Source organism: Balearica regulorum, chromosome 2, assembly GCF_011004875.1.
Source record: "Balearica regulorum gibbericeps isolate bBalReg1 chromosome 2, bBalReg1.pri, whole genome shotgun sequence".
Taxonomy (NCBI): domain Eukaryota; kingdom Metazoa; phylum Chordata; class Aves; order Gruiformes; family Gruidae; genus Balearica; species Balearica regulorum.
In genome coordinates, this window is record NC_046185.1 from 8,953,431 (window position 1) to 8,969,437 (window position 16,007).

Here is a 16,007-nt window from a genome sequence, read left to right on the forward strand (position 1 = left end):
TTACTTTGAATGGGCCCAATTTACAAAATGTTTCATCATCTTTTTATTATTGCCTAGTCATAGAATAATTTACTAGTCTGCCAATATTTATGTCATTGGGAAACTCTAGATTCAAGTCCAAAGTAGCTGATAAAACCTTGGAAACTTTTGAACCAATCTCTGAGAAATCCATTTGAGAAAATCTACTCACTAAAAAAAAATAAAATAAATTAATAGCTGTCAGTTAAGTGGTTCTTTAATTCATTAAAAATGTGCTTTGATGTTGCACAGGGTATATTCTATCTTATTTTATTTAGAATATTATGTGGTACTAAAAGCCTAAAATATCTAGAGTATGTTCAAGCTATGCAGTCCTTAATCAGTCAGTTTACTGCTGTATGCAAAATATCAGTTTTGTTAGGTAAGAGCTATTTTCATATTAAGACGTCGTTAATGGTCATTAATTGTAGTCTTAGCCTTTAACCTCATTGTTGATTTATGAACATGTCTCTTTTTGATACAAATGGCTGGTTGGCTTTCAGCCTATCTTTGCATTGTCTTATTTGTCCTCAGCAAATATTGGCAGAGAATTAACATTTTTCCAGTCATTTGTAATTTCCCCGGTATTCTGAGATTAAAAGGAAACATCAGGGAACCAGAGACCGCATCAGCTTCACTTTAAGATGCCCCAGTCAAAGTTATCCAGGCCTGCTGATTTCAAAAAGATTTGTTTCATGTTCTCTGAACCACTAAAGGCTCAGAAAGTAGTTTATCATCCTCATGTGATCTTAGTGTATCATCCTGCTTGCTCCCAAATACAGACTAGAAGCATGCTACTTTTATTGTTACTAGCATTTAATTTGTTCCTGATACGCTTAAAAAACCTCTCTTTCTTCCTGCCTTTGGCCTTTTCAACTCTGGATGGTGTCCAATCTCTTTGCCTTCCCTTATCAACCACCTAATTAGAAAGAAATCACAAAACATATTTCCAACCTTCTTATTTGTTATATTCTCTTATTTTTAAATTGTTTCCACTCATTGCCATTACTTGCCAATTGCACTTCTAACTAAAACTGGTATGTGGTTTTTTGTTGTTTGTTTTTTTTTTTCTTTTCTGATGATCTGATGCATTCTTCATAAATAAAGTCCATTTGTTATTCCTGATGACTCTTACTTTTCTTTCTTTTAGTGCATTTCAGTGCGTTTTTGGTTGCAAGCCACAAGCTTAGGTAAACCTCACTGCTTCCATTTCTGCTATGGGCAATGCTGAACGAGTGACAGAGTTTGAAACGTCAGAAGGAAGGTCCCAGCATACAGGCATGTGTTGGTTGTGAGCATCAAAAAATTAAGAATTAAAAAAAGTAAATCAGTGCAAGCAATCTATTGGTGATTTTGTCAAAGGATCCACCTGGGGACATCAGAGCAGTACACAGGGCTTCAGTTTGGTTATCGGGAGACTTAAGGCACCGGTTGACCTTTGCCACTGCCCGGCTCTGTGACCACTGTCAACATTTTCTCTTAATTTGTCCTTTGAATATGAACAAATAACAATAAATAAATTGTATACTAAATATCTATGCCCAAAAAGAGTTCAGTGGAGGCTGCAGATGCAATCAAACCCCTGGTATTCCTGACTGTCTGCAGGCTTAACTTGCAATGAAAAAGTTTTCTTCTTCTTTGTTTGTTTCCTCTTGTTTGTATGATTTTTTTAATAGGCTGTTTCCCAGGGATTAGAGGTTTTTACCAAGGGAAGAAAGTAGCTTTCTTTTCATACATTGCTGTTTGTTTGCTTGCTTGCTTTTTTTAATATGTTGCTCCCATGGATTTCTCCTTTTTTGTGGTAAGCGAAGAGTCCCACAATGTGTTGCATCAGTCTCCGCACTGTGCACCAGCAGCACAGCTTGAACCACGTCTTGAGCGCCGCAGCGGAGAGCAGGGATAGACCTAATATTAACCACTCACAGGAAGCGTCTATCAGCCACAGCCAGCCAGGTGTTGAGAAGTGTTGCGCTGCTGAGCCTGATGTGGTAGGCACAGGTGAGTTTACAGAGAGATCTTGTCTGTCTTTTTTTTTTTTTTTTTTTTTTGCCTCCTGCTTTTATGTCTCTGAACTACTGTCAGTGTGTTTTTACTGGTGGGGCCCCTGTTATGGAGAGCATGAATATATGTAGCCACACATTCATGCTCCAGCACTGGAGCTGGCTCACAGAGTTTTCTTGAGAATCATGAAGGAAAAATGCTGATTTTTAAGACTAAATGCAACTCAAATGAATATGGCCACAATTCCACACAATTAAAAAAAAAAAAAAAAAAAAAGGCAAATCTCTAGACCTTAGACTTCCTTGCGGTGAAATTTCAAAGGCCAGCAGACAGCAAGGCTCTTCTGCATTTCTCAAAAAAACTAGAATAATTCAGGAAGTCTGAGAAATGTCTCTATATCTCTCCCTGTGTTATGACAAGGTTGAGGTAAATATTTGTATTGCTCAATTCTTATGGTGCATCACCATTATGGCTGTTGCTGAGCTCGTTGTGACCTACCAGCTGTGAAGGCCATGAGGAGATGCAGGGACCAGAGGAGGAAAAAATAATTTACCCCATAGAAGCTACTGGAATCTGTGGAGGATTCCTTCACAGATGATGGGATTACTGCTGGCAGGGCACATTCTTCTCTGTAAAGCAATCACTGGCTGATCTACCGAGGGCTGACTGACACCAGCTGTGCTCCTCTACTCTGGAACACTTTTTAGGAAACTATTAGAAAATGTGATTTCTGTAGTCATTCAAATTAATTGGAGATTGAACATTTGTATAGGAAATATAAACTCATGGCTGTATTTCCTGACTGTCTTTAGCGTTTTTTAAAATGGGTCTTGTTCAGAAGATGCTAAAAAACAAGTTTTTATTGGAACTTCTATTCAAAAGTTTTAAACAATGTGTCATCAACTCAAAATTCTGTGTCTGTGTCTATATTTTTTTTTCTGAAGCCATTTATTAATTAATTCCACATTTATTATCTTGTTCTGATGATTTCAGTTGGCAGAATGGTTCAGGAAGTTCCATCTGAACATGAGAAAAAACTTCTTTACTCTGAGGATGACAGAGCACTGGAACAGGCTGCCCAGAGAGGTTGTGGAGTCTCCTTCTCTGGACATATTCAAAACTCGCCTGGTTTCCATCCTGTGCAACATGGTCTAAGTGATGCTGTTCGAGCTGAGGGGTTGGACTAGATGATCTCCAGAGATCCTTTCCAACCCCTACCAATCTGTAAATCTGTGAATCTGCAAAATATGAATGGCACCAGGAAAGGTCAGCATGATCTATTGCTTGATGCAAATTGCTGAGTGAAGTCCTTGCCTGTTTCCACTCTTCCTTAGTGGATCTTGGGTGATACATTCACACTGTCAGATAACATCACTCAGAATTTGCTTTCAAGTCTACTCCCTTGATCATTCACATTGACTAAATATTAATTGTAATGTGCTTTCTTTTGGAGTGAACTATCTCTTCACTCAACATAAAACCTGTCATGGGTAATAGTTCAGCTTAAGGGCCCTTCTCAATAAACAGGACACATTAGACTGCAGTGTACTTGGCTCCACCTTCACACTGCGTCCTCCAATACAAAGAGTCCTCCAAAGCATGTAATGTATTTTGATGGCCCATGACATCAAAACACCCCTGGTCCACAGAGTGGTCCGCAAAATGTTTTGGACAACTGAAACAAAAATAATGCACATAAATGGATAATGATATCTTAGAGGCACAGGGCACCCAACGCCTGGAAAAGACTAGTGCTAAGTGCTATGTAGTGTGACAACTAGAAAGTGCCAGCACTAAATGATGTGGATACAAACTCTCTGCACCATCTGGCTGTGGGCCCATGTTCACTCCTTGAATGATTATAATAGATATATTTAACCATACAAATTCAGCCTGAAGTGTCTTTGCCTTGGCTGTGTAGCTTATGAAATCTTCCTACTTGACTCTGTGTCCAGGCCTCTAGGCTTAAGAAAGAGATTTTATCTTTCTGTTCCTCCTAAAATATTCAGGCTAAACATTTTTTAAGTTGAAATATGCAAACAATGTGCCCCAATCCACGTTTAACATACACAAATAACCCACTTCATTTTTCACTAAGCAGCTCCCCCAATACTGTAGAATATACCAATACCCATAAATGGTGAAAGAACCCTGGAATCCCCAGCAACCCTCCAAAAATAACAAAATTACTGTTATTATCACAATGTGTAATGGGAATACTATTTGAGATACATCATACTTTTTACACACTGCAAGAAGCATCCTCTGGTGCTTGATTCCCATCATTTCCTTTGGGAAAAGGTCATGAAATCAAACCCACAAACCTTAGGTTTAAATAACATTGCAGGCCTGGCTGCAACCCATGATGGTAATGAAAATGCTTAATTAAGGTTTCCAGTTTACTCCTAATTCACTCCACATTGCTTAAATATTACAGCATATGTCTCATATTGTACTTACAGTGAGATCTCTCAGGGACTGAAGAATCCTTCTACACCCAGGCAGTCTGGGTGAATTGCAAAGGATTTTACCTTAGTTGAAGTAATTCAAGGGCAGCCTAAATATGGCAATGTTATGAGCAAAACAGACTACTATTTTACTCTTGTTTCTTCTATGACTACAACATTAAAAGACAAAGCACTAAACTAAGATCTTAGGAGACAGGGATTTCTCACAAGGTTTCTAGGTGACTTTGGACCACCACCTAGGTCCAGATGTAGCCCAACTAGATTTGATTTTAGGCTTCCTATATTGTCAAAGGATGAGAAAGACAGAGAAAGAAAAAAAGAGGGACTAGACCCTTTCAGAGAGAAGTTCATCCCACATTAATGAGGATTGCACAGGTGACCGGCTTTCTATTTTGAAAGCTGAGGGAAACTTGGCCAGCTGCTTTCCTGCTTGAGGAGCTTTGGTCAAGTACATAAACTCAATAGAAAACATTTAGGCATATATCTTCAGGCAGGAGATCTTTAACTGGTAAATATTGGTCTTTGTGCCATGGGGACCACTGAAGAAAGATTCATTAGTGAGCAAGAGGTGCTGGGCAAGTGCCCCAACACAAGTCCTGTCAGTAGGATAAGATACTCATCGTCCTTAAACTCAGTCAGAGGGTATGGTCTTCACTGGTCCATATGCACTGGTTTCACGGAATGTTAGCTCATATTAGGAGAAGTGCAGAGGGAGGTGCTGATCTCTTCTGCACCTAATGTCCAGACTGGACATTAGGAAGCATTTCTTTACCAAGAGGGTGGTCAAACACTGGAACAGGCTTCCTGGAGAGGAGGTCGATGCCCCAAGCCTGTCAGTGTTTAAGAGGAATTTGGACAAAGCCAAACAACATGCTTTAACTTTTGGTCAGCCCTGAAGTGGTCAGGCAGTTGAACTAGATGACCGTTGTAGGTCCCTTCCAACAGAAATATTCTATCCTATCCTATCCTATCCTATCCTATCCTATCCTATCCTATCCTATCCTATCCTATCTATAATAACCCCTACGCTGTCTGCAGAAGAAGAGTCATTTTTTTCCAGCATCCAGCACATAGAGTTCTACTCCAGGTCCTGCAACAAAAATATGCATCTCTCTGAAAGATTGTCCAAAAAAGTGTCTAAAGAGTGGCTATATAGATGTTTTAATTTTTTTTTTTTCTTTTTTGAGACTAGAACACATTGGCTCACACAACCAACCACCCCCATGCAGAAGTATGTCCTGCCTTGAACTCCCATTGCAGGTTCACCGTGGCTTGTACTGCTGTTCTGAAGGGAGTCCTGGGATGTCATGCAGAGGTGCAGCAGAGTCATGCAGAGTGAGTCAATACCTGCCTGACTCTGGGCGTTCCTCTGATGAATGGTATATCCCAGAGAAGCACAGCAGTTCAGTTGAAGACAAGCTGAAGCTTCACTGTTGCAGTCCCCATTAGTGCCTGGTTCATCTGGTCCGCTCCAAGATTGCAATTTATCAGCTAAGGTCCTACTGCTCCTTGTAAATTACTATTTACCTCACACACACTTCTTTAATAACGGCTCAAGTTTACAGCAAGTTTAATACAGTGAAACATGTTTGACTTTGTAAAGCTGCTTCAGTGCAATGTTGACTTTTAATGACAATTGTATTTATTTTAACAGGGATAGCGTTTTTCTTTTCCCATGTCTTGCAGCATGATTAGGAGAGAAGCAGAAGATTAACCCTTCTACAACCAGACCATTAAACCCTGTAGTGCACCAAGCCAAACTGCAGAGCCATACACAGACTCTGCTCAGGGAAAAACCGATAAACCTATGAAACTTCCCCAAACCAGGTGCATCTTTGCACAGGGAGGACACATTTTGCTCAGAGAAGGTTGTGCCCTTAGTGAACACAACTATCATAGCCATGTTTATCATATCTTGGCTCTGGCAACTTCCTCAGTGAGTGGCTTTCCCTAGCACGGTCCTACTGACTCTAGAAACTAATTTCAGTTTTGAAGGGGTCTGTAAGCTATGTCTAAAGCAAGTGACAAACACGTAGCATATAGTTACCCAGATATGCATTAAACTGACTAGGATGAGTATCAACAGTAATGTGGACTTCTTTTCCCAGGCAGATAGACTAGCCCATCCCTAGCCATTGACTAGCCCACCCCTAGGCCATTGACAGGCTGCTGAGAACATCGAAGTGCAGTGGTGATCAGCATGGGCCAAAACTGGCCTAGCTTTTGTGCTAGCAATTAAACTCTAGGCATGAACACGGCATGGTTAAACCCATTCCCCTATTTTAACACTACAGCTGTAAGCTGTACAAACAAGTCTGAATCTAGCTTGATGTTCCTAATCCTGATGAATGCTTGCAAGTTAGCACAGACACTAAAAAATCCAGAGGGTCATACTTTATTAAGACCTCATGTTATTTCATGAGGCAGTGTTATTTCATGGCAGTTGAGGCTCACATTTTTACAAGACATAAGACAAAAAGAAGTTGGTTTGCCAAGAATGGATGTGTTCATTACCACTCCATATATGTATCACAGATGTCTCACAAGACAAAAAGTTAAGACTATTCTGCAGCAGCACAGATAATTTATGTTCCCCTTCCACAATTAACTGTCCTTCCATGATTACAAAATATTGCCTTCTCTTTCCTCTTTAAAAAAAAATAATAGAAGTACTGGTTGGGATGCTTAGTGGGATGATGGAATGTCTGTCACACTGAAATTGGGGACTCTGTTGGTTAAACATTGATGTGCGGAGTGTAACTTTTATGTAAGTTGTCATCTTAAAACGTTTAACAGCTGCTCCTCACACAGGATGCCCTCTTTCCCTGCCAAGTGAACACACAACAAAGCCTGTGATGCTGAAATATTTCGCATTCTGGGATTTAGAACGTCTTTTATCTTAGGGCAGGATATAATAAAAAATTAACCCATGGATCATTAGGAAGTGTTTAGCGAGGGTGGGAAGGCAGGCATTGTTTTTGTGCTCAACTGAGCCCCTGTTACATGGTGGCTAACAGATGTTTTTGTTCTGAGATGAAATACAGACTCAAAATTCAAAAGTAGAACCTGTGTTGCCAGCTTGCATTTCTGAGACAAAACTATGGGGGTTTGCTGTGACTAAAGCAGCTGAAGTCGTCCAAAATAAAGGAGACTGAAATGTAGCAAAAATACAAGCCCAGTCGTGGGATGAGAAGTCCATCGTAGGCTGAAACCATGAAAGGATCTAATCAGCACTGTATTTTAACATTTTTTTTTCGTGAGGAGACGAGTTAAGGGCAAACCTTTTGTCTCCTCTTGTTATTTTTGGTTCTGCATCATTGTTGATGGGGAATAGGATGGAAATGTTTTATATGTGATTCTGTGCTTCTATTGCTCTTGAGTTTGAATTTATTTGGGCTAGTTAGTCATCTGTGACTAATTATATTTGTTATAATGCCATGGACATACCGTTCTAGAAGAACTTTTCTGTAATTTTTTTCTTCTTTACTGTGTGCTGAATATGAATTTCCCCTATAAAATCCTAGCAAGGATCTCATGACTCTTATTTCTGAGTATTTATTAATGACAATAATATAGTCAGGAACCAGGAATAAAATTACTCTCAGCTAAATATCACATAGACCCAGAAAATAAAAAAAAAAAAAAAAGATATGACTCCAATGTGCATTGTTGTCCATGCTCCAAGTGCAGCTCTTTAATAACACAGTATCTCAGGCACAGTGTGGAGGATGAGCATGTTACAGTGAACACATTCTTTCTCTGATAGTTCTTCACCAGTAATCCCAGTTCCACCACTGATTCAAAAGCCACAGGGAAGCCTGACATTAATACTGCTCTACATTCAGAAATTGAGGCTGTTTTTATTTGCATTCCACATTTTTACACAGACTTGCCTTTTCAACTGAACCATGAGGGTTAGAAACGTACTTTTATTTGAAAAGAAAAGGCAAATCCTTGCAAAATCACATGACCCCAAAAGCTAGATTTTGAAGAAAAACAAAAATCATGGGTCCTTTAATGATACCATTCTCCTTCTAGTTTTATTCTTATCAATTGCCAGTTAGTCTATTCATAGTACTGTAGAATCACAGAATGGTTTGGGTTGGAAGGGGCCTCAAAGATCATCTTGTTCCAACCCCCCTGCCATGGGCAGGGACACCCTCCACTAGACCAGGTTGCCCAAAGCCCCATCCAACCTGGCCTTGAACACTTCCAGGGATGGGGCATTCACAGCTTCTCTGGGCAACCTGTTCCAGTGCCTCACCACCCTCACAGTAAAGAATTTCTTCCTAATCTAAATCTACTCTCTTTCAGTTTCAAGCCATTACCCCTTGTCCTGTCACTACACTCCCTGATAAACAGTCCTTCACCATCTTTCCTGTAGGCCCCTTCAGGTACTGGTAAGACGCAATTAGATCTCCCCGGAGCCTTCTCTTCTCCAGGCTGAACAACCCCAACTCTCTCAGCCTGTCCTCATAGGAGAGGTGCTCCAGCCCTCTGCTCATCTTTGTGGCCCAACTCTGGACTCGCTCCAACAGCTCCATGTCTCTCCTGTACTGGGGCCCCCAGAGCTGGATGCAGTACTCCAGGTGGGGTCTCACAAGAGCAGAATAGAGGGCCAGAATCACCTCACCTCCCTTGACCTGCTAGTCACACTGCTTTTGGTGCAGCCCAGGATATGGTTGGCTTTCTGAATCCTACCTCTCTTGCTAAATACTAAAGATAGGATGGAGAGCAATATAGGCAGAGTTCATCAGTTTGACCACAAAAATGTTAAGACAACTGAGCTAAGCAAATCATAGGCATATTCCAGAGTTGATGGAAGAAGACAGGGATGGGGGATTCAGCAAAGCTATTTTCAACACCTATCTTAGCATGAGAAAAATTTCCTTCGGGGATTGACCGAAGAGGGAATCTAGTTCACTATTTGGAATACATGCATAACAGATGCATAATCTAATTATTTTAAATGACCTTAATTCTACCCTATATGTCTTCAAGACAGCCCCCAGAAGTCATGGAGTGTCTTGCAGTATAAAAGCATTCTGGGAAAATACCAACATTTGCAAAAGGCCAGAGTAGAAACCACACATGAAAGAGTGCTTCAAAGTAGTATTGAACTTAAACAATGTGCATCCTCTGTGCAAGGAGGAATTCTGCCCTCCCATTGACGTCCTGCTCCTGAACTTTGGATGTTGCAGCCCTCTGGGATCTGATGATGTTGCAGCCCTCTGGGATCTGATAATGGGGCTAAAATATTCCACTTATGAAATCAGCTCTTATAACACAGATGGTCCTCTTAAAAAAGCCAAAATCCTATGGAGCAGTACTGGAAGGGCAGTACACCCGAGATGGAAACATCTCTAAGATTTCATATTGATTTTCTACCCTGTGCAAGAAATTCCCACTTGCAGTACATACCAATATCTTCGGAAAATAGAAACATCTATCTGAAAATCTGCTGAGGATCTTCAGCTCCATCTTCACCACAAGCTCCCCCTGGTCTGATGCTGAGCTATAATTAGAACATATGCTTTCTTTTGTCATACAAAGCCAAGCCACAACAATGCGTAGTAATGGGTACTTCCGTTGTTATTATGACTGTGGGGCAGACAGGGTCTAGCTCAGAAGCACCATGGTGAAAGATCACAACCCTAATTGCCTTGAAATTGTGTCTAGAGGGAGCAGTTTCCTGTCTAAACCTGCTGTGCTAATTATAGTCCTGCAAAATGAACATGAACTTTGACCAGTGTTTGCAGACATAGCTTGAAGACTGTCCTTGGCCTGGCTCCAGTAACAAGCTCCAGGCGGGTGGGTCCCAGCACTCATGAATCACCACAAAAGCAGATCCTCCATGAGTACATGTAAAAAAATGCTGGCTGAACAAAGAGATTACAAACAAAATCTCACGCAAACAGGGTGCGTGGAAGTGCACAAAGAGTAAAGATGGCAGACGGACCTTGTGAAACTATAATTGTCTAAGCACAGCTTGGAACATAAAGACTATTTTATAATTAATATACAAAACTGAAGGGAATCCAAGTTCAAACTCTGGCTCTTGTAGACACTTGCTTCACATTTTTCATCAAGACACTGATTCGATCCTTCAGAGCTAATAACGTCCTTTGAAGAACTGGATTCCAGGTCCACTTCTCTCTGCAAGATGAAGAACTTCTAATTCCTCTCTATAGGTCTTGTTTTTTGCATGAACCCCTCTGCCCACAGTCTTGTAACCATATGAAGGATAGTTAAAATATGTAGACATAGCTATGCACTGTGTATTCGTAACTTGTAAATAGAGATTGCCATAAAACTCTAGGCTCTGAAATAAAGAAAAATTATGAATAATAATTTAGAGAAGTCATTTAAATGTGTCAAAAGTTTAACTGCCTGGGGGTATTTCAGCAGCAACGAAGTGAGGTGAACCTTCTTGGATCCTTGGTAATTATCAGGCATCCTGAAACAGTAGGTTAGTTGATGTGTTACATCCTATAACTGAGATTCTATATTTTAAACATAAATGGGAACTATGTTGTTTAAAAATTTTGAACATAAAAATAATATCCTAGAGGGCATGAATGTATGAACAGAGTGTACATTTGGTGGCTGTCAATCCATAAGAAATGTGCCTGTCATTTACATCAGCAGTGACATGTAAATTCACTGGAAGTATACCATAAATGAGTGGACAGATAGGCTAATAAATGTATAAAATACTGAGTGGGGGGGTTAAGTCATCTTCTGATCCTTCCTCTAATGTACTCTTGGTTTACATCACCTCCTGTCATATCAGCCCTGGCTCTGAGATGAAATGTGTTGATGTGATTGGTGATAACCCTGTATTGCTATAGTGACAAAGGCAGCTAGTCTGCCCACGTACCCCTTTGCGTAGCTAAACACTTGTGAAATGCAGCTCAGCAGGAGCTACATTGGTGTACTGAAACATTGGCCCACCTCACTGAAAGAAGGTGTATGCCTTGGGGCTGTGTCTTGTACTGTCCTGGGATGATGTTTTCCATAGTTTTGCTTTTAAAATCTGGCAATCTAACCTGCTCTGCATCCCTCCCTGCTTACAAGGTTATCCCAGGTAATTTAAATTTCATGAACCTTTGGCTGAGATGAGACAAGGCTAGGAGACAAGGTAAACTTGAGACACTCAGTTGAAATGTCTCCGTTTTTTGGCCTAAAATTCCAGGACCTAAGGCTGACTATGTCAGATGTCAGATTATAAAGTCTGAATTCAGTAAGATACATCCCTCCATTGGTATTGTCTCTCAGAGTGATTTCTCAATGATGTGCCTGAAACACAGACAAACCTTTCAGAAATCAATGGTAACACAGTAAGGTGGTAAGACATGTAAACCAAGAAAGTGGAGAAAATAAGGAAAACGATACTCAGCAAGTTCCCCCAGAAAAAAATAAAAATCAATGCAGCAGGGAAATCACCACTGGAATTGTTCACAAGGATTTTGGGGAATGGAAGGTCTAATTTCAAATGTGTTGTTGAGCCTCCTAGGTACATATAAAATGCCTAAAACTTGTGTAGGATCATACATTGTTGATCACTTTATTCCAGCCAGAAGTAACAAATGGAATGTGCAAAACTGAGAGTCGGCCCTAAAAGTCTTCAGCCTTTAGTAGGGGGGGGGGTCTGACCATTTCATCTTCAGCCTCAAAAGGGTAATTGTTACTCAGTTCCAAAACTCTAAGTGTTGACAAAGTCTAAGCACTATTTATCAATGCACTGTACTAAATACATCTGACAGTGGCACAAGATTTTGAAAAATATTGCAGCCAAGGTGGGATTACTGATGTCTCGTCTGTTATTACAGGTAACTGGGTACTGTAATCCACACTAGTGAAGTGATGACAAGGGGAAAGTGGATCTCTTTTTTAGTAAAAGTTTCTCTGAATTTGGCTATGTAAAAAATTGGAGTAAAGTGAACATTTAACTTCCAGGTTTCCAGATTATTTAGTCACACTGGAATTAAAAACACTTAGAAACAAAACGTCTTCTCACAAAAATACAAATTTAACTGTGGTAAAAATGATCATTTTTTCCTTGATGCTGGCATTGCACTTAAGAATAAATCTGTGTTTATCACGAGATGCCCACAAAGTCTCCAATACCTGAATTTTCTGTGTTAGGGAACAAAAGGATCATATGGCCATAGGCACGGTGGAATTTCCATCACATCAGACCAGAAACCCATGTTTTCTCATCTCAACACGAAAGAAAAAATGAACACATGCCTTGGAATTATGAAACTGTGGTTGAATTTCCAAGAAAGCTTAGCAGCTGTGATTGATTGAGCCAAATGCCTCAAGCCAGGAATCCTGGTGTGTACACGTTAGAGGAGGAGAGAGCATTTGGGATGCTTGTGGCAAGCAACATCTTCAGGCTCAGAGAGGTCAGAGGGGCTGCTCAGAGAGCAGGACAGGCTACCGTGCTGTTGCAAACGATGTGGAGCTGGGTCTCCTGCCAAAGGAATTACAGCAAAGAACAGAGATGAACATTTCACTAAAAAAGCAAGATCTCCTTGACACTTCACGCATTTAGAACTGACTGATGTTGATGAGCTGTAGAGTAGTCAGGCAATCGGGAGTTCCAAGAAAAAGCATCCTGAAGCAAAGGTCCCAAATCTGAAAGATGGTTGTGAAGTGAAAAATGATCTTCAAGAGAAAGCCTGGGTCGGAAATGTATCTTTCAGCTGTGTTTTTCTTTAATCCCTTGTCCCTTCCTTAGCTCCTGCTTTGTCTCAGACACAGATGCTCAGACACAGCCATGAACATGGCTCAAAGGAATAATAACTCCTCACATTAAAAAAAAAATACTAACAGGAAAAAAACCCAAACCCCAATAAACGTGTCACTTCAAATTTTTATCCAAAATGTATGCAAAGCTCTGTCTTCAGGATGGGTGAAGGAAGAGGAAAGTGGAGATAGGTAACATGTTGATTGACATGTGGACAGTCCTTGCAGCAGATGGGACTGTTAGGATTTCACTTTGGTGGTTCACCCTTGGACATAGTCAATCTGAATTGGGACGTCCGCTGCATTTTAGGATCTCAGTGTGGGATCCCTCTGGCTACACTGGAGTCTCTCACAGACAACCCTTAATAGAAGTCGATCAGTCAGTAGACTTTTAGGCTGTGAAACATCTGATCCATGAGGTGCACCAGCCCTGGAAGAAGCCCTTAGGCCAAGCCCTAGGCTGCTCTGGGAACATGCCCAGCTGGAGGCACATCCTCTGCCAACACCTGCAGGTGGTCGGTCCTTTCAAAAGGCTCCAGGAAAACCTACTCCCAATATTTTGTAACTTACAGGGAAAAAAAAGAGAGATGTTATTAGCAAATCTTAGAAAATAGAGCCATTTTCTGGAGTTACTCACATCTTTCCATTATCTACAGTGGCTATTAGTGAATTAAATAAAGCTGGGACTAATCTGTGGCCCCAAGTGTACTACACAGGGTGTCAGTGCCCAGGTGCTGTCAGGGGCTACAGGGTGGCCTGTGTGGGGAGAGGCCGGGGCTGCCCCGTGCCGGACACGGCTACAAGTGGAGGAAAGGATCCTTCCTTCCTTTCCCACACATCGTCCTCCTCTCCTGGATGTTCCCTAGGGGACTGGGACCAGATTCTGATAGTACAGAGTGGTGTTGACAGTGCTGGATCTCCCCTTGTCCCACCTCACCCCACATCAGTACGAGACCTCCTACCCTGACGCATCTTCTGTGCAAGACAGTCAATTGCTCCTGTGTTTCCTGGCCCTGGATTATCAGCATCACTTCACATCATCCTCCCGTTCAGGATGATAAACAATATCAAGGAACACAGGAAGAGACAACAGAAATATTTTTGTGAGGACAAAACATTTCAAAACACTCTGTAGATGAAGATTAGTAAGGTTTGAAGTCATCCAGACTTTTGGAGTGGTAGTGAAACACCTGGCCCCAGATTGTCTCTGACTTCTTGCAGGATGATGAAAACTGAGGACCCCTGAGCAGCTTGCAAAAGCAAATGGTTCTATGACTCTTGGTTTTGGCATGGATTTTTTTTTTTTTTCAATCCTTTAAGTGAAAAAATGAAACTTACATTTTCTATTGTGTTTGCCACTCTTTGGAAACAAATAAAGTATTCCTCTATTTCAAATTAAAAGTCTGCAGATTGAAAATTTCTGCCTCGCCCTTCATGGTGGAAGCGTGAAATCTCCTCAAACAGCCAAGGGTGTATGCAAGAAGGAATACGTTGCCATATCCTTCCTTTTTTTTCTCTTTCTCTGCTCTTTGTGCAGCAATTGGCTCTAGCAACACTTTATTTTTCTTCATTGAGAAGAAACCTTTAATCCCTAAAGACCCCTGAATGGTAGTCTGAGGCTTTTCAGAGCTTTGAATGTTTGGATTCCTCAAGCAGAGAAGAAAAATGAAAGAAAACTTCAGCTCTTCATCTGAAGGCTGTGTCTGACTCACCAGCTACTGGATGACAATCTGGAAAGTTTTAAATTCGCCTGACAGTTTTGGCCATTAATAACTGAGATGATACATGCTTTTCTGAGACTGCCAACAACCTCATCTGTCACAGGCTTTAGTCAGGACTCTGTAGAGGATTTTGATGTCACTTAATGCTTCTGTTGCGGAGGACATTTCCCTTAATAAAGTTGTTCACAAGAAGACCTGGCAAAGTGGTGGGTTTCTGTGGAGGGATGCCTGGCTCCAAAGCCCTTACCAGCTCATCCCAGTACAGGTGCAGAGACTCCCAGGCCCTTCACTGGGATCATGCTGTGGATCCATGGATCCTTATGTCACCTAAAATTTCTGTAGCCATAAGCAAGCAGAGTGATGCTGTCTAGAAGAATGACATTCAAGGTCAGGTTGGACGGGGCTCTGAGCAACTTGATCTAGTTGAAGATGTCCCTGCTCACTGCAGGGGGGTTGGACTAGATGATCTTTGAAGGTCCTTCCCAAAACAATCTATTCTATGATTCTCTGATTCTATGTTTCTGTGATTGAGAAACCTGCTACTGCTAAGTGCTTTTAAAGTTTCCCTTTAGCTACCGATGGTACTCTGTGTTTTGGGATTTAAGGTAAGAGGTCTTGTTGCAGCTCTCAGTGGGTCAAAGTTATTTCTGTACTCATCGTATCTGCTGTCTGTCTGCAGGACTTCTTAAAAGCTGTAATAACAAATGACACCCCTCACATGCCACTAACTCTGCATGTTCAGATTGCAGCCAGATAAATAGTGCCCAGTGAAGGGCGCAGCCACTGGGGCAAAACAAATATATAAGAGTAAATTTGATGCTCTCACATTATGAAAGATGCACAGACGATGATGCACAAGAGAAAGCCCCCAGACTGTTACTGAGCTGTTAGCTGTGTAAAGACTTCATCAGTCACAGGGAGTGATTTACACTGTGTCTTAGTAGGGTGAGAAGATGCTGTGTGTATGTGTTTACATTAAAATGTATTTTTTCCTCATACAGACTAGTTCCTGTCCAGGATTTTCTGAAAATGCTCTGCCTTGGCT

General features: G+C 41.1%; 1 long non-coding RNA gene across 1 annotated transcript; it reads left to right on the plus strand.

Annotated features, from left to right (window-relative positions):
- Window positions 1–1,733: 1,733 nt before the first annotated feature.
- LOC142600300 (uncharacterized) lies at window positions 1,734–7,947 on the plus strand. The gene is made up of 2 exons (XR_012833694.1): window positions 1,734–2,016; window positions 5,748–7,947. It is a non-coding gene; the product is annotated as an uncharacterized LOC142600300 (long non-coding RNA).
- Window positions 7,948–16,007: the final 8,060 nt, after the last annotated feature.